The sequence below is a fragment of the Gorilla gorilla genome, chromosome 11 (assembly GCF_029281585.2).
Source record: "Gorilla gorilla gorilla isolate KB3781 chromosome 11, NHGRI_mGorGor1-v2.1_pri, whole genome shotgun sequence".
Classification (NCBI taxonomy): domain Eukaryota; kingdom Metazoa; phylum Chordata; class Mammalia; order Primates; family Hominidae; genus Gorilla; species Gorilla gorilla.
Window position 1 is genome coordinate 100,752,873 of NC_073235.2, and position 25,715 is coordinate 100,778,587.

The following is a 25,715-nucleotide window of genomic DNA, read 5'->3' on the forward strand; positions in this document are numbered from 1 at the left end:
ATTGACAAAGAATATTTCATTAGTTTGTTTTAAAATACTTCTGAAATTGATATTTTAAGGAGAAAAGGAAATAGATCAGAAATGTTTCTTCATAAAAGTAGGATTATTATATTCCTACATATTACTTATGAAAAGTAATCAGCAAAGAGGGTATAGATAAGGCATGGCTCTAAATGAAACCTTAACCCAAAATTCAAAAACCCATTTCAGAATCAAGTATTAATAAACTTCATTTTAGTTTCTCATAAGTGCAGCTGCATTTTCTGTTTAATTACGGGTTTTCAACAGTAGTCATTTTTCCTTGACCTACGTACTCAATCTCAAAAGTCAGAAAATTGCTTCTTTTTAAAAACTGACAATGGCACGGTATGTTTCCAAAGAAAAAAGACAAATTACAGAAAACCATTAGTTTAAGCATATTTAAATAGCCAGGAAGAAGTTCTAATAGAAAACTTGGTGAAATATGAGAAAAAGTTATGAGTTGTTTTTATTGCATGGCATAACATAAATGTTAAGATATTATTATTTTCTTTTTTTCTAAAAGTAAAATAAAAAAATTTGTTGTATAATTGTAAAAAGCCCAATGCGTTAAAGATGACTGGTTTTTTGCTCTTGTAAAAGGGATTCTTTACAACTGTAAATTTATGGAGATTTTATCTGCAGCCTGTGTAGTAGATGAACAGGAAAAGTCATTTTAAAAGTGAAAAATTTAGCTTATTAAGAGATGTAGAATAAAATAGTAAGATAAGTAGAGAGCAGAACATTGGCCTTTGAAAATGTAATAAGATTCATCTTATTTACTCATTATTTACTGACAAATCGAAGCAGAAAACATATTTTTAATTTAAATTGCTAAATCACAATAAAGAGTGTAAACATTCAGGTTTACTTTTAATGAAAAACAAAATAATCTCCCTTATTTAATAAAATAGATTCTCAACCATAGAAGTGAGGAGATGGGATTTTTGTTTATTTGATACAGAGATTTTATGTTTTTGCCAAATTGTTAAGCCTTCTTTTGTGGCTTGTGAATTATTTGTGGGTTAGGGCACAAGTCATTGATTGACGACAGAAAGAAAGATTTAATGAACAATTATTCACTATTCAATTTTCTTACTTTTATCACATTAAAAAACTTTTTTGTATGTATTTATTGAGAGTTCCCCTGATGCCTTAGATGGAATTAAGCAAATTGCATAAAATAAGTTAAAACTGGCAAGAGAATATTCTTTCTAAATCTTAGTTATTAATAATTTCCTTTCCATCATTTGTAATAACAACACATTATGTCTTCACAGTCAAAAGGTGGTTTCAATACCCAGGTTAATTAAAAGGGCCAGGTTATAGAATCTGAATCATTGGTACCACCGAGATCTGTTGAGAATAATAGATCCAGCCAGGAAGCCAAGGGAAACTTTTAATAAAAATCAGAGATGCGAAGACATTCAGAGCTTTGATCTCTGCTCATTTTGATAGATTTGATATCAATGGAATGACCCAAAACCCCCTTCCAAATGCAAAAACTCAGGTTGTCCTGGAAGTCAGGACTCACATTACAGTAAATTTTATGTGAGAATACCATTGACATTTAGCTTAATTCCCCCCCTAGAGTTTCAAATGATTGTTGTATTTTGTAATTTACTTAGTAAAATATCTCTTACAATCTATCATTTCTTGTGAGCAAGGCCCAAGTAAGGATGGCATTCAAATGCCCAATAGCTTCCTCGGAGGCTACGAATTAAAAATACAAACTTGTGGCTTAAAAAAAGAGGCTACTAAACACTGAGAAAGAATTGGGATTTAATCAGCTGGGCAGCAGTGAGTCTGCCCGTGAAATTTAATCACAACATTTCTTCCTGGGACAAAGACTCATGTAAAAATGGTTCTTTGGAGTAAAAGAGACCATGAAAATCTAAATAAAAAATAAATACACATTTGCACCCAATTTCTTGTAAATTATCAACTCATAAGAGACTTATCTTATGTGTCACAGTCAGTTACTACAAATTTTCTTGCCAGTGAATAATATTTTATATTGTCCTTATGAACAGTTCACCCATAAAACAAATGCATAACAATTTTAGATACTTTTTTAATGGTGTGAGAAATTTAATGAAGGAAGTCCCCACAAAGTGAAGTAACTACAGACTTTATGTTTATTTCTTAATTTGTTGAGATATAATAAAATGAAAAAGGTAAAAATAAGCTATAGGTCTACTAGACAGGGTATTGGAATATGTTTTAAGAGTCCAGGGAACCAGTTCTAGGTCCGACAGAGCTCTCTGTGTCTTGGTTTCTTCATGTGTAAAATGAGAATTTAGGTTTAGATGGTCTCTTGGGTCACAGAAAGTTCTAAAATTCTACAACTTTGAAAGTTAAGGATAAAATGCCTCTTGATTTCCCTTTTTATTTAAAAAGCATTGCTCACATTCTTACTATATTACCTTTCTGTGTAACATGCCCAGATTTTGGTAAAAAAATCTAGAAATGCATTTTGGCATGCACAAAGGAAGCAGTTAAAGTTCACCTAGAAAATGAAGAGTAAAATGACTATTGAAAGGAATGGAATTGCTGGAATCAAATTTATAGTATTACCACAAAAACAGGTAAATGTTGAAAAGCCATCATTTACTGAACAAGGATTTCAGAGTAAGAAAAGCACTCCCTCTTCTTTCTCCCATTACAAAAAAAAAAAAAAAAAAAAAAAAAAAAGCCAAAGAGACAAGAAAAGAGAAGAGAGAGAAAGTGAGAGAGTGAGCAATATGGGCTAGCTATCTTTGCATTTACCGCAGGTGTCCCATTTAGGATCAAGGGGATTTTCATCTCTGGCATGCTATATTTTGTAACCACTAAAAATATATAAGCACTTTATTAAAATGGCAAGGCAATGAGGTAATAGTTTGAGCAAATAAGTGCATAGGCACAAGTAGTTAGGTCAGGGAAATCTACAGGTCACAGAGACTGAGTGGCTGAGCCAGAGGTAAAGAGGAAGTTGGGTGATGAGGAAAAGATAACCATTAGCGGGGTAAGGGCCATGTGATAGAAATTACTCGAGGGATAATTCACCACTTTCACCCCTCTTATCTTTGGTCCTCTTTAAAAAAAGGAAAAGCAACAATAACTATAGCCTCATAATTTCACAGCTGTAGTCTTCTGAGAAAGCCACAGTTGTTTAGGAAAATCCCAATTGACTCCTGTATCTGATACTCTAAATTCCGAAGACCTGTGGTGTTACATCATTAGCTGTGAGTGTCTGGCAGGCAGCTGGGCATTAGTAGATCCACGCCATCAGCTTTCATTATCTTCTTTATTTGCTGGGAAACACTGGTTGTCAACTGAGTGTTTTGGTGGGCTATTAGCTAAAGTCTAGCTATGATGAATTGACTTAATCCCTTTCCATGGGAGAAGATGTCTTGCAACAAGGCTGTAAGCATGGACTAAGATTCATGGTAGCTGGTGCGTCCTTTGCTGACTCATCCCATGACCTATACTCTAATAAAGGGCTCAATTCAACTGTCTGATAAAGGCACTCTACAGGGTTAAGACTCCAAAAATTTAACAATCCAGAAGGCAGGCACCATCATCAACAAGGAAGATAGCCTTGAACAGGTCTGGGTTCTCTAGGCTGAGTACTGACTTCAGCAGTATGGGCTAGTAGCCAGCATCAAAATATATTCCTAAAGAGTGTAAGCTCCAAAATTCAATATAAGATGTAAAAAGAATCCTTTAATTTTAGGTACAGCTCTTGTGGTTATTATTATAATACTATGATTTGGGTTAGTATCTATCTTGATATATTGGGCTCACAGATGGTTCTTACAAGAAAAGATCAGAATTTGGGGTTAATTTCCGAGACGCGTAGGAATATTTCAATTTATAATTATTCTGTTATTTATTTATTTTGTTGTTTAAAGTTTACATGTTGGGAAAAATTAGGAGCAACTGCCGTTGTCTCTTCTCCTTCTTTCTCTGCATCTCCTCCTGTCTTCCTCTCAGTCCCAAAGTCACTTGCTCAGTACTGGCCCCTGTGGTGGGTTTGCCAATTGGCCGTATGCACCTAGAAATGGTGTTTCACTTTCCTCACCTATCCAAGTTATTCTCTTTAGTTGCCTAAACTTTCAAACAGTTTGAGGTTCAGAATATGTTTTATTGTGATGAGTCTTTTAAAAGCAGGCACAGAGATATGGATTAATTTTATAAAAAGAAGGGAAGGATATTATTTGATGGTGGTAAAATTTTTGTATGCAAGGTCTCATTTTCCCATTTGCTTGAATTACAATTTCAAAAATTCTTTAGGTTTATTTCAAATATTTTTTTCAGATGGAAAAATTTCTGAATGTTAAGATTTTACATTTTTCTCTCTAATCCATCTTCCCCACTCCTCTATCACTGACCTACAAATGAAATCAACACTTAAATGCAAAAGCACAGCAAGTTTGTCACATTCAGTTATCACCTTGGAGCCAAGCAACTTGGTTTTATTAAAATTTTATAAAGTTTAATATTTTATCATGACATAGTAGATTTATTCAATTTTTATACATTTTATAATAGTTTAAATTTTTATTAAGAAATAATTGTGAATATTTGTTCTTTCATGTTATCCAAATATTTATAAAATCATAATTAGGATATGAAAAAATGCTTTTTTTCTTTGAAATTTTTCAATGAGTCATGGTGAGTTCAAAAACTAACCTATTCTTCTGTGTCACATTAAACATAGAAATGTGGCTTTTGGGACTGGACACAATGAATCCTTCTCAGACAGTAAAATTTTCATTAGGAGAATAATAAAATGCTTTTAGCAGCATGAACTATTTCTGGTTTTCTCTACTTGGTAAAGCATCTGCTTTAAATTCCAGGTTGTTTGGCTTATGATTGAGATCATCTTTAATGTCACTGGGATGAACTTTTAACAAATCTATAAAAACTTGTTAAAAATAGCAACAAAATTTGGTGAAATTTAGTGGGTATCCTGTGGTATTCATATACACATCATCTGTTTTTATAAGTATAAAAGTAAGATAATACCTCTGGACTTTACTCATAATTACAATATAGCCTCCTTTCATGAACAGAAGAAACATTTGCAAAATTTAGTACAGAAATTTAGGGAGGAGGCGTAGATCTATAGAAGTGGGATCTCAGAAACAGGATTATATTAAATCATTATTCTGATTTTGGTCATGTTATATTTAATTTGAAATAAGCCATTATTTTCCATGGCATTAATAACTGGTAGTTAAGGAAAAACTGGTTATATAAATAAACTTATAAGTGCAGTTGCCTCACACCTAAGTGATAGAGCTAAGCTTGAAAGAGAAAAGTGGCCCAGAGACCTCTTTGTGTGAAGTATCTCAACATATTGCTGCCTGTTATATTGTACCGAACACATGCACTTCTGTTTAGTAATATTTTGGGGAGCTGAGATTTAGGGAAGAAAAGACTGTAGCATCTTTGCAACTAATTCTAAAGTTTTATAGGGTTATTTATTTATTGGTACTGTGATGAACATGCATTATTTGTAATAACATTTTCAGTTTAACATTCCTTTTTTTATTTAACTCTGATTTTTAGACCTTCGAGTTTTTCTTTGCTTTAGCTTGGGAAAACCAAATAAGTGCAAGTTTCCTCCAAGACACCTCATGAAAACATTTTTTTTTAAATAAAATCAAGAGTGAAACGAGTCTATATTTATTTGGAAGATCATCTGACTACTGCTAAATGGAGTATCTCAATCTGAAAGTGAAATCTGTTTCACTGCTAAAAATTGCCAAGAGTTTTTTGACTGAGATTTGGGAATCTGCAGAAAATGTAAAAGTTTTTTTTTTTCTACAATAATCTGTTCAGTGAACAAGCTGTGAAAAATAGTTCTGTATTTTGTCCATGTGATGCAGCAGACGGTAAATTTCCATTTTAAAGAACGATATGAGTAGCTTCTGGCACCCATATCTATTGCCTTACTCGAATCTACTTACACTGAGTTACAACAATGCAGTTTATTATTTCTTTAAAGCAAAAAATAACAAGAGATCTTATATTCTTTTTTTTCTACCATAGCTCAGCTCTATTCCTCTATCTGGGATCAGAAATGTGAGGGCACTTTGAGGCCTTATCAAATATGCCTTAAAATACCACATAATAGTAAGAAGATACTATTTCCCTGCATTTAATACTTTGCATTTGAAGAGCTTTAAACAATTTACTATTTCTTTCTAAACATATTTTTTGAAGTAGGTTGTCCCATAATGAATAGTTACTATAAACTGTTAAAGGATAATTTTTTAAAAAGTATAATTATGATTCTTATACAAACATAAGATGAACATGTGTTAAAGATTTTATTACATTAATTAATGAGGAAAGCAGTAAGATGTTACAACCTACTCAAAAAAGGGTTCAAATTCACATCTACACACATATAGGCAGATAAACAATGCTGAAATGAATTTACAAATAGAAGCAAAATGGATCAATATACGAGGCAATAATGAATTGCATTCTACAGGTCATACCTTATTTGTATTTCTATGAACTAGAATGATTTGCATTATTATTAATTTTCTATAAGTCACAGAGATAGAAAATAACTCGAAGACAACAAAAGGTAGGGATGGCCCAGAAGGGTGTACTAGACAGGATACCTAATAATCTTTTTGGGTTTATCTCAGTTTTACCCAATTTTTACCTAAAGATCCAATTAAAAAGTACTTGTCACTTTTCCCACTGAAATTAATAAATTTTGTTTTCTGATTCACATTTCCCTTTTAAATCAAGTGCCTAGAACAATGTCTGACACATAGTAGTTGATACATATTTGCTGAATAGATGAAATTTTTGTTGTGTCTCCTACTGAACATTTTCCTAATAACCCAGTAGTAGAAATGAGTATGTTATTTTGTCTGCAGATCTCGAGCATGTCAGAAAGATTCTGAAAGAAACTTGGGGCAGCTTTTAAGGTTTTAGTACATATCTTTCTTTTGCCTTTGATCTTTAGAGTCAATGATGCATCAACTAAGGGAGTATGAGAAAAATAAAAGAAAACCATGAGTCAAATGTCCACTGTATTTCCAGTCCTCCATGGCAGAGATATAAACTCAGGTGGGTGAAACTAACATCAGTCTGGCTGTTGGGTGAGTCATCTCTGAGGGCAAGAAATCTTACCTCTCTAAGAACAATAATGTACCACGCTGGCTTATTGCAAATCATATGCTTGTTGTGACTTGGATTTTGATAATGTTAGATTGTCCTGGAGTTTGTTTTTGTTCAGACTCAATTTATTTCAACTAAATGATGACCTAGGAAGTACGGTTTCAGGCTTAGCAGAAGGGTTCTGATGCCCATATAATCCTTTTCTTCCTAATTTGTCTGATGCCTAAAATTCTGCCATTATTACGCCATCTCTTTATCACACTGTGACTTATCAGCTGCAATGATTCCAATTATGTATGTACACATTTTCTTTGGAGAGGCAAAAATTCTTAATGTTTTCAGTTTCCACACTTCACTGGGAAGAACAATTAAAGATCGGGTTGTGATTTGTTGTCCTATTAAGATTTTGAAATGAGTATGTAAGACAACTGGGTGCCAAAGGTGTATGACAGGTCAGAGAAAGGTGAAGTCAGGAATGAGAAAGTACTACAGGACTGAGGTCACTTTCTTCAACAGATTGATGGCACTAACTCTCTTCTTGCTGATATCTCTAAAATATTTTAGGCAAAAAATACTCTAGTGTCAGCAGCAGCATCACAAAAGTGGAGGGTATTCTTTTTACCATAGAAAAACTGAAAGTTTTTCATAACTAGCTATTTTGAGTCTTTAGTCATTGAAATACTTTGTTATTTATTAAAAAGTTGGTGACCTTCTGATAGCTTATCACATCGATCACTGGTTTATGGCATACCTAAGATTCTCTTATAGTTTACAAGGTATTTTCATATACATTATCTCATTTAATCTTTATAATAATCCAGTAGTCCCTGGCTGTGAAAAGTGAACTTTGACTCCAAAAGTGTTTTTTTCTCACTCAAGGCAGTGTGTCCTGGGTGAAATAAATGACTGTAACATAATCGTTTTGTTCTCATCAACTATATGAATGGTAGAAGTTGATTACCACAAATTATTTTTGTTGTGGTAGCCCATATCCTGCATGAAGATAATAAAAAAAGAAAAAAACTCTGCAGTCACAGCCTGATTCATCTGCCATTTATAGGTGTGGTTTAGTCTTTCCTTCCTCTCAAGCTTTTCTGTTACCACTGAAAAAATTAGTTCTATAAACACTTCAAGTCTTGACTCACTGTCACTTTGCACTGTGTCATCCAATATTTTCAGATACAATAAAATTTGTATGACAGAATCCTGGAACATAGGTTATTCATTATTCTCATCTGTAACTCTCTATTAAAGCAGTAGAAGTTTTGGAATGGTAGTTGGACTTTATAAATAATGTAACTTGTAAAGGTAAGCATAAGTGATCTTCTGATAGTTCTTACTCTAAATAGCCAGTGTCACTTTAAACAAGTGACTTACTTTTCTAAAGTGAAAAGAATAATACTCTCAGTTTAGATCATAAAAGTATTGTGAGGAGTAAGGGCAGTGAAGTATTCTTACTTAAAATATGTCATTTAAATGTAAAGCATTATTACTATGAAAAGGAATAAGGGACATGAGTTATGTTATGATTAAATTTGCTTTTAAACTCTTGAAACTGAAAGGCCAAAGAAGTCTGTATTTCTGTATCATTGTGTATCCAATAGCTATCTATCTCAAAAGTGACTTTGAATGGATTTTTATTAAATGAGTGAATAAATTTTATTACATTCTCAACTGGCTTTATTTAGTATACAGTTTTACAAATTTGAATGGCTCAAGCATGGAGTGAAATAATTTAGGTGTATCCTTAAACAACAGCAGTGAATTCAAATTTGTATGTACTAATTAAAATTCTAGTTTGGAAAATCATTAACTTTAATGTATCTCAAAACACCTTCCTCTGCCCACTCTTTTCTTACAATACGTTTTTTATTTTAGATTTTGTCTCATCTACATTGATTCTAACATTTGTCAATTTTTGGTTGTCCAGAATCTCTGTTATTTCAAGCACCTTCCCCGCCTTTTAGGAAATTGCATCTCTACTAGTATACTTCCCTAGTACTGTCATGGGGCAATTGAGTGTCGATTTTGGCCAATTAGACACCCTCTTTGGGTACATCAAATTGGAGGAAGTGACAAGGCCTGAAGCATGACTAGAAGTTCTCATAACAGCAGCAGTGGCAGCCATGGCGGCCTGTAATGGTGGTGGCATCCTGGCCAGCAATTCCAGCCATAAGCTAGCTGGGTGCTGTGCTTCTGCTTCCTGTTTCTTAGTCCTTGAAGGGGCCTTGAATCCTGCCTATACCTAAGCCCAGACTTCCAGCTTCCTGTTCATTTTGTGAGGCGTATAAAGGTCTTCCAATGAACTGACCTTTTGCCTAAAGTAGTCAGAGTCAGTTTCTGTTGCTTGCATCCAAGAATTCAGACTGAAACAATGCATTTGTGTTTCTGAGGAATAGCAAGTGAAAAAAGAAAAGTTCCAAGAGTATTACTCGGTTCCATGTAGCCATTGAAATGTTGGCCACTATTATTATCACATACTCTTCTTTTAGCACTATCATATAATATTGTAATTGTCTGTTTAGTTTGTCACACAGACTTGAATGCAAACACTTTGCAAGAATTTTGTCTTAGTGATTTTTGCATCTAGTTCAGTACAGGGAATATAGTTGACATTCAATAAATACTTGTTGGTTGGACCAAAAATAAGTTAAAATTGGCATTATTAGGCATACTATAGGCAATAAATTTAATTAAATTCACTATTAAGTTTATTTGATTTGTTGAGCCCTACTAAGTCCAAGTTACTCTGAGAATTATAAATATGAATAAGTCATGCTGTTTGCCCCTCTACCTTTAATACATCTGTAATTTCATAATGAAGAAAGGATAAAATAAGAAACTCATATTCACTCATATTCAGGTACATTCCTCGACATGAAGATATCTTTTTCGTGAGTTGGATATTATGGTATTATATGATAAATTTGAATCCTGCCCTTAAGACTGGCTTTTTCTAAATAGAGGTGTGATTTAATACTAAATACATTAAAATTGATTAAAAAGTTAAAAATGTATGTATTCTATGATTTCATCTGGTGATTTGGATTAAAGCTGACTCAATAGTTTCATAATCAGGGATAAATGAGATTTCACTATTTTTAATTGATATTCTGATTTTAATAGATTTCATTAGAAGTAGAAAGAGTATTTTGTATTTTGTACCAGAAACTTATTTTTTTCAGTAAATGACCTTTCACAGTATGAGTATTCATAAAATATTGGTAAAATCAAATGAATCTATCAGTTGGACTGAGTACTAGACATATTTATTTAAGTCTACATGTACATAGCCCTTATCAGAACACACAGAAAGACTCACAGCTATATTTCTACATTGTAATATATTATAGGAAGCAGGAAGTAGGACAAGGGTGGACACCATTCTCAAGGGTCTGACTTAATAGTGACCTATAAAAGAGAAGTGTATTTTATAGGAAAGGGTAAGCCCACATCTCAGTATTCTTAGAGCTGGGTTTTCCAAGTATGGACATCTACCAGTGGTTCCTCAGAGTATGGAATGTGCATGAGTTTTGCCCTATCAACTGTTTTTTTGTCTGCTCAAGACAAAGTATTGCCCCAGAATATAAGTCATCTTCATCACCAAATACACCAAGTGTAGCTAACAATTTTTTTAGCAAGACTTTATTAATGGAGGAATCTACGTATTTTTTACAGTCTGACATGAGTTCCTTACTTCACTGTAGACCAAAAACAAACACTTTGTAGGAATCTCTTGTTAAAATGCAGTTTTAGGGCTACATAGGACACCTATTAAATAAGGCATTTGGGGAGGATAGCCACTAGAAATCTTTGTTTTTAATAAACTCTGAAAATCATCTTTCTATACATTTGATGTTTAAGAACCATTGTTTTAAATATAACAAATAGAAAAATATCCTCCTAGCATGACATGGAGCAAAACTTATTTTTTCATTTTTCAAAAACATGAAAGCTTACAATTTTGCAGATTTCCATTAAAATAAGAGATCTAGTCAATCTCTCCAAGGTGAACACCAATATCCCTGTGGCTTAAGCTGCATTTATCAGATTTGTGATATTACACATACAGAACGCTAATAGCAAGGCTATGTGGATATGTACATTAACTTATTAGAAAACATTTCCTGATCTTTCTTATACCTTCATTAATTCAAAATAAGACCATTTACTCACTAATTAATTTAAGAAAAGAAGTAAGAGCCTAAATGAGATTCTTATAAAAGCCTTATTTGAGCAGGATGAGGAATTTCTATAATTTTGAAATAACATTCAGGGGTAAGTTTTTAATAGTAAAAAAACCCAAACAAATCTCAATTGGTCTTCTTTGATAGCTGAATTGCCTTGGCTGAGGGTAGATACATATTTGATTGATACCAGTTGACATTAGTTATGAAAGTCCTTTAGTTAGGGGACAGTGTGAGAGTCTGAGAGTCCCTGGAAGGCAAGTAGGCTATCTAAATTGTTACCCTGTGGTTGGCCATATACAGACTAAGAAAGAAGGTAGAGCCTTTCCTACATGAAAACTGGTAACTTTTCCTTTGTCATGAAGAATTTGAAGTGCAGATAGGAGGACAGGATGTTGAACAGACTGGGCTGAAATAGTGTTTCTTTAGACAATTGATACAGGAAGTTGGGGGCTATTTTTTTTAAATAACTATTTCTTTGGAGATGGTGGGATTTAATGATTTTGATTGATTTTTCTTGTGCTTATCAATATCTGATTCTTCTCACTTTGGCACATAGAAGATTGCATGTCTTAGGCTTCTTGCCATAGGGAGGTGATATATGACTAGTACTGGCCAATGGTTTTGTGAGTATAACTGATGTTACCTTAAGGCTAAAGTGTAGAAGAGTATGTGTAATGTAGCCAGGTGCTTTTTTCTTATACATCAGTAACTTCCAGGACTTCCTATGGAGGCAGCATGGCCTCAGAATAAAAGGAACCTAGATTGTCCAAATTATTGTATCGGAAACAATTGCCCTGGAGTGCTGCCGAACTCACAACAGAATTTGCATAAATGAGAAATAAACCTTGGTCATACCGACACACTGAGGTTGTGGGACTATTTGTTACCACAGCCTAGTTTTATTAACTAGTAAAATAACCTACTAATACTGTCTTGGTTGGCTTGATTTTGTACTTGAAATAAATCAGATTATGAAAAGACTGGTTAAATTAGTAGAGATAAACTATTTCTTTGTATCCATTCATTAATTTGTTCAATAACTCAGCAAAATATGGAATATAGATTATACTCCAATCCCTGTACTGTGCTGAGGGAAGCATAGTATTACAGTTACTAGCATGTGCTATGCAGTCACTTCCTGAGTTTGAATCTTGGTTCGTCCATGGGTGGGCTGTGTGATTATTGCCAAGTTTTTAACCTTCCTGTGCTTTAGTTTATTTCTTTACTTGGAAAACAGTGATTATATTAGTCCCTACCTTACAGAATTTTGTGAAGTAAAAAGGAGATAATATATGTAAAGCGCTTGGCACTGTGCTCCACTAAGTAAATTTTCGAGTGCGTTGATTGTTATTAGTGAGACTATCAAAATCTAGAAGTAAAATACTATTTATACTAGTAATTCATGTATTGGATTTTTATTACTGCCATAACAAATTACCACACACTTAACACACATTTGTTATTGCACAGTTCTACAGACCAGGTTTCTATGTTGGCATGGCTTGTTTCTTTTTCTTTTCTTTTCTTTCTTTCTTTCTTTCTTTCTTTTTTTTTTTTTTGAGGCAGATCTCACTGCAACCTCCATCTCCCAGGGTCAAGCAATTCTCCTGCCTCAACCTCCGAAGTAGCGAGGATTACAGGCGTGCACCACCATACCTGGCTAATTTTTATATTTTTAGTAGAGATGGGGTTTCAGCATGTTGCCCAGGCTGGTCTCGAACTCCTGATCTCAAGTGATCTGCCTGCTTTTGGCTCCCAAAGAGCTGGAATTACAGGTGTGAGTCACCGTGCCTGGCCACTGGCTGGTTTCTCTGCGGCAAGTTTTACAAGGCTAAAATCAATGTGTTGACCAGTTATCTGGGGGCTCCTGGAAGAATCTGCTTCCAAGAACATCCGGTTGTTGGCAGAATCTAGTTCCTTGCAGTTGTAGGACTGAAATTCTTCTTTCTTTGCTGACTGTCAGCTGGGTCTGCCCTTTGCTCCTAGAGGCCTCACTGAGCCTGTGACTGCCTCCATCCCAGAGCGAGGGACAGTGCAGCAAATCTTTCTCATACTTAGAACCTCTTTGACTTCTCTCACCTTATCACTCTTCTGCCTCCAGCTGGAGAACATACTTAGCTTTTAAGGGCTCATGTGATTCGATTGGGTTCACCCAGATAATCCAAGATGATTTCCCTACTTTAAGGTTTTTAACCTTAATTATATCTGCAAAGTCCCTTTTGCTATGTAATGTAGCATCTTCACATGTTCTAGGGATGAGGGCATGGACATCTTTGAGGGACAATAATGTGGCCTTCACAGTTTCCCTGGGTCCGTAATCTACCTTTTCCTGATTTTAGTAAATATACTACTACATTATTGAGTGCTTTCCGTGTGCTAGGTAATAAATGACAAGTCTCTAGCTCTCTAACTTTCTATTTAATTGCCCAAAGTACTGCAAACAAGTTCTTAATTTTTTTCATTTTTAAAGAAAAGGAACTGATGCTTGGAAAGATGATTGAATTTGACCAGGTTACAGATTTACATAACTGATAAATGGAAGCAGAGGGATTCCAAACCAGGTCTGTCTGACTGCACCCTTTGGAACTTTGACTACACTACGTGTCCATAATGGCCACTGGGGCCCCTCTCAACATCTTGGCTTAGTCCATTGTGTAAGACCAATGGGTTCCCAAACAGGCAGTGTTCAATAAATAAAGCTATGTTCTATTTTCTAGAGCCATCTAAATACTCGTGTGTCCAGAGACACAAACTTATTTTGGCAGTCTCTGGTGCTTTGGGTCAACATAAGAAGGGGAGGTGGGATGGTGCCAGCACCCAGGAGATAGACATTGTTCACATTACAATAATGATAAAAATAGCTGATATTTATAAAGAATCAATTATGTGCTGGGCACTGTGCTAAGCACTTTACGTGGAGCCTCAGAACTCATTTAATTCTCAAAACAAGTTTACGAGATTTATGAGATAGATGCTGTCTTCACATCCATTTTACAGAGCGTGAAATTGAAGTACAGCTGGCTCATGTAACTTACTTAACATCTCACAGCTACAAAGTGGCAACACTAGGGCTTGAACCCAAGCCCTAGAGCTCCCTTATATTTTAGTATTAGCAAGAAATAGTAGTCTCCAGATTCTTATGCTTTGGGTTGTACAATAACTATTTGCCATTCTACTCTTCTCTGTCCTCCAGTAAAGTTGCTAACAAGAGGGTCTGTAGTCAGGACTGGGGCTAAGGCTAGTGGCAGGGGGCAGTAAGAGGATAAAGCAGAATGTAAGTGGTGACCTTGTCTCTGGATTAGAGAGTGGCATTTAGCCTGCTAGCTCCTCTCCCCAACATCGGAGTAAGTGAGGCCCCAAGGATGGGAGAGCTTGGGTCACTATAATAAACCACAGAATGAAGAGAGGTCCTTCTCTGGTGCTACCCTGACACCACATTCAGCAACCATTTCAGATGGTTGCCCTTCCCCAAACCAGAACACTTCATCTGTGAGCATGGGTTTTGTGTCATTATAAATGACACTTCTCTTCCTTTCCAGATTGTTGTGCTATGCAACTGCTTTTCCTGACCTTTATTCTTTTCTCCTTCAAAAGTAGTGACATGATAAAGCATATTCTTAAGAGTCTGTGTGCACTTTTACTTATTTATTTTTTTGTCCTGATTTGGGTTCCTTCCACAAATATCTTGAAAATATAGTCTTACATATGTGACTGTTTTAAAATCCTTTTAAATAAAGTTGTAAAAAATGATAAAGAGTTCTGTCTGTGTACGTATGTGTGTGGTTGAAAAGCTCTTGGCCATAAATTAATGGAACATAAAATAAAATACAGTTTTGAAATCATTTTACATTGGTGAAAAATTATGTGGTCATAATGACAGAATTGACTTGTTATTTTTTTATACCATAGATCAAAGCTGTAATAGTGATATTGGGGCTGAATTGAGACTTGTGAGTTTGCATGGTAATAGCCAAATAACTCAGAAGAAACACAAATGATTCACATCCTTCTGTGGACTAACATTCCCTTGAAAAGCTGTTTTAACTTAACACTGAAAAACAATGACAATTAAAATGTGCTCTTAATTATTGGGCTAGAAACATAAATATAATTGTCCTTACTTGCTTTCTTCTTTAAGAGCTACAGATATCTTAAAAGATATAACTTATTTTACCACATTTTACTGCCTTTAATCTAAACTGCAATACTATTATTCTGAGTTTCCCATGGCTACTTGGGATATTATTTAATTTAACATCACACAGCAAAATATGAACTTCAAATGATAGATAATCTTGCAAGATTTTATTTGCTTTCATTAATTTAAAAGGAAACTCTTTGTGATATAAAAGTGGTTCTTAAATTCCTGCCAATTAAAAAAGCACACTAGAAAACTCATCTCAAATATAATCGAAATGTAACTCTCAACAGCTGAAAGCTGCCATTTGGAGAACTTTGATGAGGCTGTAGAGGTGGAGTCAATTCACCTTTTGACAGCAATAGAAATGTGGCTCAGAAGTTTTCAAGTTGTAAGGTATGTTCTGGTTTTATTTTAAAATGGAAAACTGTCAACTTATTTTACAAATGGACTTATATTCAATTTTAAGTTATCCTTTGTCTAATGTTGATGCAAATGTTACTTTTTCTTTTCCAACATTTATGATGGATTATTAGATCAACAAGGGCTGGCCTAGTAATTGAACAAAACTTAAACCACTACTTGAAACAAGCATATTTGGGATTTTTAACAGACCTTTGGAGTTTAATGAACAGTTGTTCAGTCTTGCTGCAGTCTTCATGAAACAAGAAGTTTGGATTTGTTGTTTATAAAACAATTGCAGGCTGAGAATACTGTTGCAGTTTTCAGCAAAGCTTGATACCATTCTAGTACGTAGCAACATTATCACAGGGAAGTCCCTAAAGAGGCTCTAAAACTATTTAGTAAGCTGTTTGGAGACAAAATTTTCCCATATCATTTTCTTCATATTCTTAGCTCCATATTTAATACAGCACTAGATACTTAACATCTATTGACTTAATAATTTATTAAAGACTAGTGGTTGATAGAAACACCACCAACAGAAAATGAAATCATTCATTCATCCATCCAACAAATAATAATTGTGTTAAACCTTGGCTGAGAGCTGGAGATGCAGCAATAAGCAAACTAGATAGGGTCTTTGCTCTCATGGAGCTTATAGGCAAAGAAACCAAATTTCCTCTCTTTATGGGAAACATTTTCTATTGGGCCTAATGGCAGTAATTTTGAAATAAAATCTCCAGTTATTAGATAAACTCTTGTTGCTGATTTCAAGCTGAGTTATATTTTTGTAATGTCAAATACTGACTAGTAATAGCCATACACTGCTATTTATTTTGCTTACTCTACTGGAGTTCTTCGAAAATTAACAGATGATTATAAAACACTATGCATGTGCTTACCAGTATATCATGTCTGGGATTAGCTCTCCTTCACCACTATCTTTTTAGCCTTACCTGTTTAACAAACTAGACAAGCTTACCTGTTTAACAAGCAAAATCCAAACCATAGGTCTTGGTTTCTACTTATGCTCAGGGGGAAATGTTATGAAATATTCTTAAATTCTTCCCTTCTGGCCTCTGCCAGGACTTTTTATTGGTTACAGAAGCTCTGTGTGATAAGGACTCCTGCCCTGATCAATGTGAGCAGCCTGGCAGTGATTAGCATAATCATTAGCACACTGATAAAATTACAAAATTGCATTTGTATATATTATGTGCTTTGCATTGTGCTAAGCATTTTACATGCATTATTAAATTTAACTTTTAAGATAACTCTATGAAGTGGCTATTGTCACTCACATTTTACAGATGAGAAAACTGAGCACAGAGAGGTAACTTGACCAAGATCACAAAGCTAGAAAAAGTTGGAGAAATACGTGAACTTCAGAGATGATGCTCATTATCACGTAATCACCTCTTGCTTGTTGAGGGAACAAGACTTAGGGAATGTTCCTCTCACTTACCTGTTGATCCTGTTAATTCCAGCATTCTAAACAAAGTCATTTTTAGGTTTTTTTTTTTTTCTCTGTCCTCTTTCACTACAGCTCCAAGAGATCAAGTGAGGTTAAAATTCAACTCACTAAGTTCTGAAATCAGCAATTTTTAAACCGGAAACTAATACAGCCATAAAATAAATTTAAAGAATAAAAGCCTCTCAAAATAACTATAGGGATAACAATATAAACTTATAAAACAGGGCTAACTAACATAACTGTCTGAAACATCTAAGAGATATAAATAATGAAAAAGGAACTTCCAACATTTTTATTTACTTCTCTGTCACTGTCCAAGTTTTTAAGTGACTTCTGACGTGTGTGTGTGTGTGTGTCTGTGTGTGTGTGTCTGTGTGTGCGTGTGTGTGTAGTTCTGTGCACAAAACACGAGCATTTAGGTCCTCATGCTGTGAAAGTGGAAAAGTTAGCTAGGATTTTCTTCATAAGAATTTTACAATAGGATGAGAATGTAACAAACCTTGAATAGAATGTCTCTTCTTGATTTCAATAAGCTGTATTTGTGAGAAGCATAATAATGTCTTCATCTGCTGGAAAGATATGTTCAAATGTAATGGCATAATGACTCTTGAATTTGACTATGAAGATAGAAAAATCTATTATAGTGGTGTCATGCCCTGATAGTATGGCTCTGTCTCTAGACACATTCATTACCTGCATCTGTGACCAAACTATTGGACAAAAAGAGATTTTTTAGAAGTTTTAACTTGATGCACGGGATAGTGAGTGTTCTTTTACAGATTTTTTTTTTTTTTTTTTTTTTTTGTGGGGAGGGGAAGGCAGTCAATGATTTCCAGCTAAAGCAACTTCAGGTTCTTAGAGATGGGTACTTTACAACTGTGTTGTCCTAGATGGGTCCTTTGAGAAGGAGCAAAGCAAGGAGTATGCTGGTCTCCTCTAAAGATACGTCTGCAAGTAGACATAACCTATTAACTCATGTTGGAGGTCCAAATACTATGATTTTAATGGCTCTTGGCACGGAAATTTAAGAAGCTCTGTGGCCAAAGAGCTTTACAAATGCCACTATGGGTGCTGATCAATACTAGTGCTTTTAAAATAACATTTTGTGCTTTTTCTCCTAGAGAGAAGAGTTGCATCTGATTCAGTGTCATCTGGGGGTAGGGCGAAGGAGGCAGCTTTTTGCCTAGAAGAACTTTTCAGATAAACATAGAGAATTTGGATGAAACAATTATTAGTATTGCCTAAGATACAGGGTGACAGACTATTTCTGAACATAAGCCCCAGAGGGCTCCTGTGCCCCCACACTGAAGTTCTTGTTCTGATGATGCCATTTACCCTTTTGTGGTGAAGCTTGAGCTTTAAGAGCAAAACATAACTGTACCTTCTTGTCTTGCTTTAGACCAAACTTCAGGACATATTAATATCAGAGACTGTTTAAACAGAGCAATAAAACAACACACTACTTTAACTAAACCCAGCTTGCAGGCTAATTTTAAGGCAGCCGGGTTGGAGGAAGCCCATGCATTAATTTACTCTAATAGCAATGGGGGAAAGGAGGGGAAAGAGGTTGAAAGGCATTGTTAGAAAAAAAAAAAAAAAGAAAACCAAGAACTTGTGCTCAATTTCCTTCTGTCTTTTTTTTAGGTGTTTAACACTTGTACAATTTGGTCAAATTATGGGCAGGACAGCAAGAGAAGCTAGTCAGTTTTAAAAGACAGAGAGCGTGTGAGACAGGACATGATTACTTTGCTGAATCTCCACTTTTTTTTTTCTTCCAAAAGAGACAAAGGGAAGTACTTAAGAACCAATAGTGATGGCAAGGAAGCAATCATTGAGTTGCAGGATACCTTTGTCTCTAGGGGCACGCAGTAATTTTTCCATGTCTGCCACTGAGTGTCAAACATTTTCTTTTCTTTTTCTTTCTATTCTGGATGGCCAAACTGATTATCTAAAATAGAAAATTAGCACACAATGGGTTTACTCTGCGATACCCCTCATGCAACTAATGGCAAAGCTTGTTAATTGGTTGTAAATGCCAGCAGGTTGCCAGGATAATACTTCAGAAATAAGCGGGTATTCTGATAATTACAGCAATCTTCATCTATAAAAGCTTAAGTAGATGAAGTAGTGGCTGGCTTAAAACCAAGATTTATCCCGCTGCACTCACATTAAAAGAAAAAATAAGATGAAAACAATAATGTAACAAAACAATTATGTAGCAGGAAGCTTTGTAGGTTTTAGAGATTGTGAAAACTCAGAAAGTAAAACAGTGCTGTAATAACCAGTTATGGAAAAATAGGCCATTTACATTTGTGTATAATTAAATAGTAGGCTATGCAATTTCACTTTTTAAAGTAAACTGCCTTTTCCTTTTTTATAGGGCAACGTAGCCATAATTGCTGCATTAAAGCTTTAATGAAAGAAAAAAGCAGCAGATCAAGATGACATGTAACGTCTACATTTGTATCGTGGCGCTTTGCTTGTTTAGTAATGGGAAGCTACTGAGATTAAAATTGCAGAATTCTTCATAGTTTGTTCTAAAATTGCTATAGGAAGATCATTCAGGGTCTAAAATATACACAATTTATTTTTCCACCTTCAATCTGCAAGAATTTAATGGCTTTCATAACTAGTAGGTGGTTGGAGATATGTTTTATATTAGAGAGAGAACTACTTCAGATCATAAAAATTATCAAAAGTGAATAGATCATCAGAATTTAAACCTTAAGGGACTTCCTTGGTACATTAGAATATTGTGCCACATATTATATTATAGTTAGTGTTTAACTTGGTGCAGTATAAGGAGTTTTCTTATTCAAAATATCAACAGGTTGGTTTATAACATATATCCTTTATATTTTGCAGTTTCTTTATCACTTCATTAACATTAGGAACTGGTGCAAAAGCCAGTCAATTCACATAGAAGAAGGTAATGTTCTGGTAAGCTGTTAATTGGCATGTGAGCTGATTTATTTTATTATACATATTTTTAAAGCAATAGTCTCTCCTGTGAGCATCTTTCTCATAAGTGAGATATATTCTTCAGGTGTTATGCTCCATATAGGTTGACTATGTTTTCTGTAAACCATCCCTGGCAAATAATGTAAGCAGAGATTGGAAACCTTCATTATGTGTTACAGTACTGAGCACAGGGTATGAAAACATGCTAAAAACACACCAGGCAAAAGAGACAGCAGAATACCAAGGATATTAGTGCCAGTGGCGGGAGAGAGAGGCTTTCTTTTTTTTTTTTTTACATTTATATAAAACCTACATGATCTTATTCTTCCTTTTGTAAAGAGAAGAATGCAAAAACGACTACTTGTAAAACGGAACCTAAGAATGGACACTATAATATAAAGGCCTGGAATTCTGGCTTTTTGGGTTTTCACTTTAAGAAAGTGACTCAATTGCTCCAGGGTTTTGTTTTGGTGTTGGTTTCTCACAGGGCTGATGAAAGGCATCTTTATCTATGTGCAGTTCTTCTGGTATAAAAACTTTAAATACATAGCCTCCTGGAGTGACTGGCTTCCTCACAGTAATCAGAATATGGCACTGGCATCCTGGCTGGAAGCGCGGGTAAGCAGAGCTCGGAAGGGCCGTGGCACCCAGGAAACAGAGCAAGTGCCAGGCAGAGCAGCCTGGGTTGGGATGGGAATGTCACCATCTCACAAAGAGCATCTGCAGCCACTTTTTGTGAGAATACTACCTGAAAAGGAGGCAAGGGGAGGGGAAAGGAAAAAGAAGGGTTTTTAGAATACCTGTGGAAGAAGGGATACCCTTCTACCCCAAAGTCCATCGGGTAAAAGAAGTGAGCCCGTTACCTGTGCTTGGCTGCCTCCTTCATCCTGTGCAGACTTGATGTGAGAAGACTGGCCCCGTACCCTCCCCAACCAGTAATTCATGTCTCTTCACGGCTGGCAGTTGTTGCAGCGCTTAAGATGGGCACATAAGGCATTTTGTTTTAGGCGAACTGAATTAAGATGTTTTCTTTAATCTACATCTTTACATGTGATTTGAACAAGCAGAGAAAATAGAGAGAGCATTTCTTTCCAACTAGCTTGAAACTGGCAGGTTTTTTTTTGGGAACTGGGTAGGTGGGGGGCAGGAGGTAAGCTTGCAAAGGAAGAAAAACTAAACAAATAAAGCAAACTATTCAGAATTAGAAATAGTAGGGGCAGGGGAGGAGCAGGAGAGGGGAGTGGGAGGCATAATAATCCAGGACTGTCTTTTCTTTGACTACCTGAGACCTTGGACACAACTACCTGTATATGTTGAAATTTTATTGACAGGCCTGGTAAGGCAGGCATCGTAAAATAGATCATCTCTACATTCATGGAGGGAAAACTTTTTGAAAAGATAAAAAAAATCTTTAACAAATCAAACAAAAGCAAGGGCACATAAGATAATTTTTTTGCCAATGTAAGAACTTGTGGAAATTATGCATCTAATATATTTTTACATTTTTTGAAGGAAAGAAAACCATTTCTCTTAAGTCTGTTTTGTGGCTGGCCTAAATTCTGTATTATTCTTAATGGTAGGGCATAGTTTTCCCCAGGGTAGTGAAATGCCCATGTGACTTTCCTGAAAGACAAATAAAAATAAACTAGGTAGAGAATACGGTGCTTTACAGTTTTGTCTTTCATATACATGGTGAATATTATCTTTTTCTTGGATGCTTTAATACTATCTTGGTTTAAGTTACTCATTCTTGAAGGGCCATTCAAAATCTCTGACATTTTTGACATCTTTGAGAATTGTTCAATATATGAGCCATGTGCATAACTCGATCAACTTCTATTTGAACTTTTTTATGCTACCAGCATATATTTTTTTTCTGTCACTTATGCTTTGGTGAAGTACACATTGCACAGAATAGGTATTTGAGAAATATTTCTGAATGAATTATTTTTAACTCAAGAGTGGAATGTTTGTGCTGCTTTTCAGGGTTTTAATGATGAACATATTAAATTGATAAGCATTTTTAAGACATATTTCCAAGTCAGTTTGAGGGGTTAGTACTTAAAAGGCAAAGTTCTTTGGCTAGAATTTTCTCCTAGGAGAGAAGCATACTCTACGTGCATACAGAAAGTATAGTATGCCATCCTGATAGCATTTCTTGTGAATCGTGTGTTCATCCTAACAGTGAACATTTTCTCTGTTTCTGTGTCAGTTGTCACTAATCAGTTATACATCTGATGTGCAGATCCATCAGGGAATAGAATTTAAGTCATTTTGGCTTTAGCACATATGATATGCTTGTACAGGAGTTTACCAAAGCCCCTTTTGATACATTTTCAGAAGGGGGACGTGCATATGTTATGGTACCTCTACAGCAGCACTGACTGAACTAGCTGACAAGTGACAGGAGGGTTTTTTCCCTCTTTGGTATTTCATGAAAGTGTGCACAAATCATAACAAGTTGCCTCTCTTTCAATAAGACAGGGAACATTTCCCTTAAAGCACACATGGCTATATGGTGTGTTTGTGTACATGAAAATTCATGCTGCTATCAATTTTAATTTTGCCATTTTTGTTGTTTTTAAATTTCAGGTTTGAAGTTTTTGAAGAGGCTTAAATAATCACTTTCAATTTTGTCTTGACTGATTTTTGAAGAACTCTACCAAAGCCTTAATGGAAAACTAAAGTTCTTCACCACTGAGAAGAAAAGCTTGTTAAATAGTAGACACCAACCGTATGTCAGAGAGTCCCATGTTAGATGATACAAAGCAGGCCATGGCTCACAATAATCTGTCTGAATTTTGACCCATGCTTTAAAGCAGTATTAACAGCAGCAACAATAAAAATAAAAACCCTTGCCTTGCTGTTTCTTCACTAGGTGCAGGGTACTAAGCTCTGTGTTATAGGAAATTTTGTGATAACTATCACAGTAGCATCTCCAGTTTAATGCAAGTAAAGCAGACTGGTGGAATGCAGAGGAAGTGGGTTTGAAGTCAGTAAGATCTGGGTTCAAATCCAGCCTTTAACACTTATGAGCTGTATTTTTGCCCTGGGTCTCAGGATCCTCTAAAATAAGGATCCTGTTGTGAGGGACCAATGCTTAAATCACCTACTATATTATTTGGCACACAAGAGATGCTTAAAAAACTTTATTCTTTTGAGCTGACTGCTCCTTCCTGACCTCAGAATAGCAAGGGACTCCATATAATTCTTTCTAAATAAGTGCCAATCTGTTTTTTCAGGTAAAGTAAGATCTTTAGCAGATAGGTTTCTGGATTCATAGAAGCTGACATCTGAGATAAGCGCCAGTAAAATGATCTGCTCCAAATAACTAATTAACTACCATATTTGTTATATAGTCATGCACTACATAATGATGGATCGGTCAATGATGGATTGTATTTAAGAAGGTGGTCACGTAAGATTATAATAGAGCTGAAAAACCCTCACTGCTTGGTGATGTCATATCTGTCATAACATTATAGTGCTATGTATAACCTTTTCTGTCTTTAGATATGTTTAGATACACAAACACTTGCCATTGTATTACAATTGCCTGCAGTGTTCAGTATAGTAGTGTGCTATACATGTTTGTAGCCCAGAAGCAATAGGCTAGACCACATAGTCTAGGTGTGTAGTAGGCTGTATTGTCTAGGTTTGTGTAAGTACACTCTATGATCTTTGCACAATTACAAAATCTCCTAATGACACATTTCTCAGAACCTATCCTCATCATTATGCCATGCATAATTATTGTGTATATATATTCATATATACAGACACTATATATATATACACACACATATATATGTAAATATATACTCCTTTTTTTCTGGTCAGCAAATATATATGTATATATGTATACATATATGTATGTATGTGTGTATATATATACACATACATATACACATATATATACATATATATACACATATATATACATATATATACACATATATATACATATATATACACACACACACACATATACATATATATATATTTTTTTGAGATAGAATTTCGCTCTTTCGCCCAAACTGGAGTTCAGTGGCATGATCTCAGCTCACTGCAACCTCCGCCTTCCGGTTTCAAGGGATTCTTCTGCCTCAGCTTCCCGAGTAGCTAGGATTACAGGAACGCGCCACCATGCCTGGCTATTTTTTGTGTTTTTAGTAGAGACGGGGTTTCACCACGTTAGCCAGGCTGGTCTCGAACTCCTGACCTAGTGATCCAACCACCTCGGCCTCCCAAAGTGCTGGGATTACAGGCGTGAGCCACCATGCCCGGCCCCACAAATGTATTCTTTTAGAGTTACTCAACATTTCTATAATTATCTGAGACAGTTAGATGTACACAAACACCAAATGATACCTTTCAACTACCTGTGGATTTTTCCTTGAATGAAGGGACAATCTTTTAAAATCATGGAATTCAGGGTACCAAAGGAGGAAAACAAAGAAAGAATTAACATGAGTTCATTCTCATGTAATGAATCCGTTACTAATCTCACGGTTGTGACTTTGAACGGAGTGCAGAAATGGCTCTTGTGTCTGTGACATGGTCCTGCAGACACCACTGCATGACAAGAGGGACATTAGAAGTTGAAGTATTATTACTGAAGAAAAGACTGTTTGTACCTGCATCAGGACCACATAGCATGTGATGATGATTTCCTGTCCCGACTAAAACCAGAGCAGTGTTACTGGGCCTACCGAACGCACTTGTGTAGACTTTACAGGAATGTCCCTACTGTGAAATAATTTGCGGTGTCTGTTCCCCCATTAGTATTTTTTTCTCTCTCTCCCTTCATACCTTCTCTGCTGCTCACCTCTGAGCATGATTAGTGTGAATATGAGTTTTTGAGATCCTGTGGAAGAGTGTTCTTCTTTTTTCTTTAGATATGAAGTGGCTTCTTTTTCTGTTTATGTCTTCATGTGAACATTCTGGATGGTAAGAATGACAGATTATTGGCTCAGTCACAATTTGCCTTACACATAACCTCACTGCCAATTTTATTAAAAAAAAGATGTCTTCCTTCATGGAAGAAATAAGCATAACTTTGTTGTGGTTTAAAAAAAAACACCCCAAAAAACTGTTTCGTTAACCAAAGTCTTTCATAAAAGCAGATACACCTGACTTCTATTTGAGGCGTAGATACTGGACACAGGAGCCTTATTTAACCTACTCTACCCTCTCATGCTGTAACCATCATTTCAGATTATTTCAGGTTGATCTCTAATTTAATGAGAGGTTAGAGCTCTTTTGAGGCTAATAGTAGAGAGAGCTCTTTTGAGGCAAAGTAATATTAATAACCATCATCATCTTACTTGGTGCTTTTTTCTTTCATCTTCCAGGCTGAGTTATGTTAGAGGATGTTACTCGAGGAGATAATTCTGCA

At 35.3% G+C, this 25,715-nt stretch overlaps 1 long non-coding RNA gene across 1 annotated transcript in view; it reads right to left on the reverse strand.

Annotated features, from left to right (window-relative positions):
- LOC109025908 (uncharacterized) overlaps positions 1–25,715 on the reverse strand; it is a 75,747-nt gene that overhangs the window by 19,099 nt on the left and 30,933 nt on the right. The gene's annotated exons all lie outside the window — the stretch shown is intronic.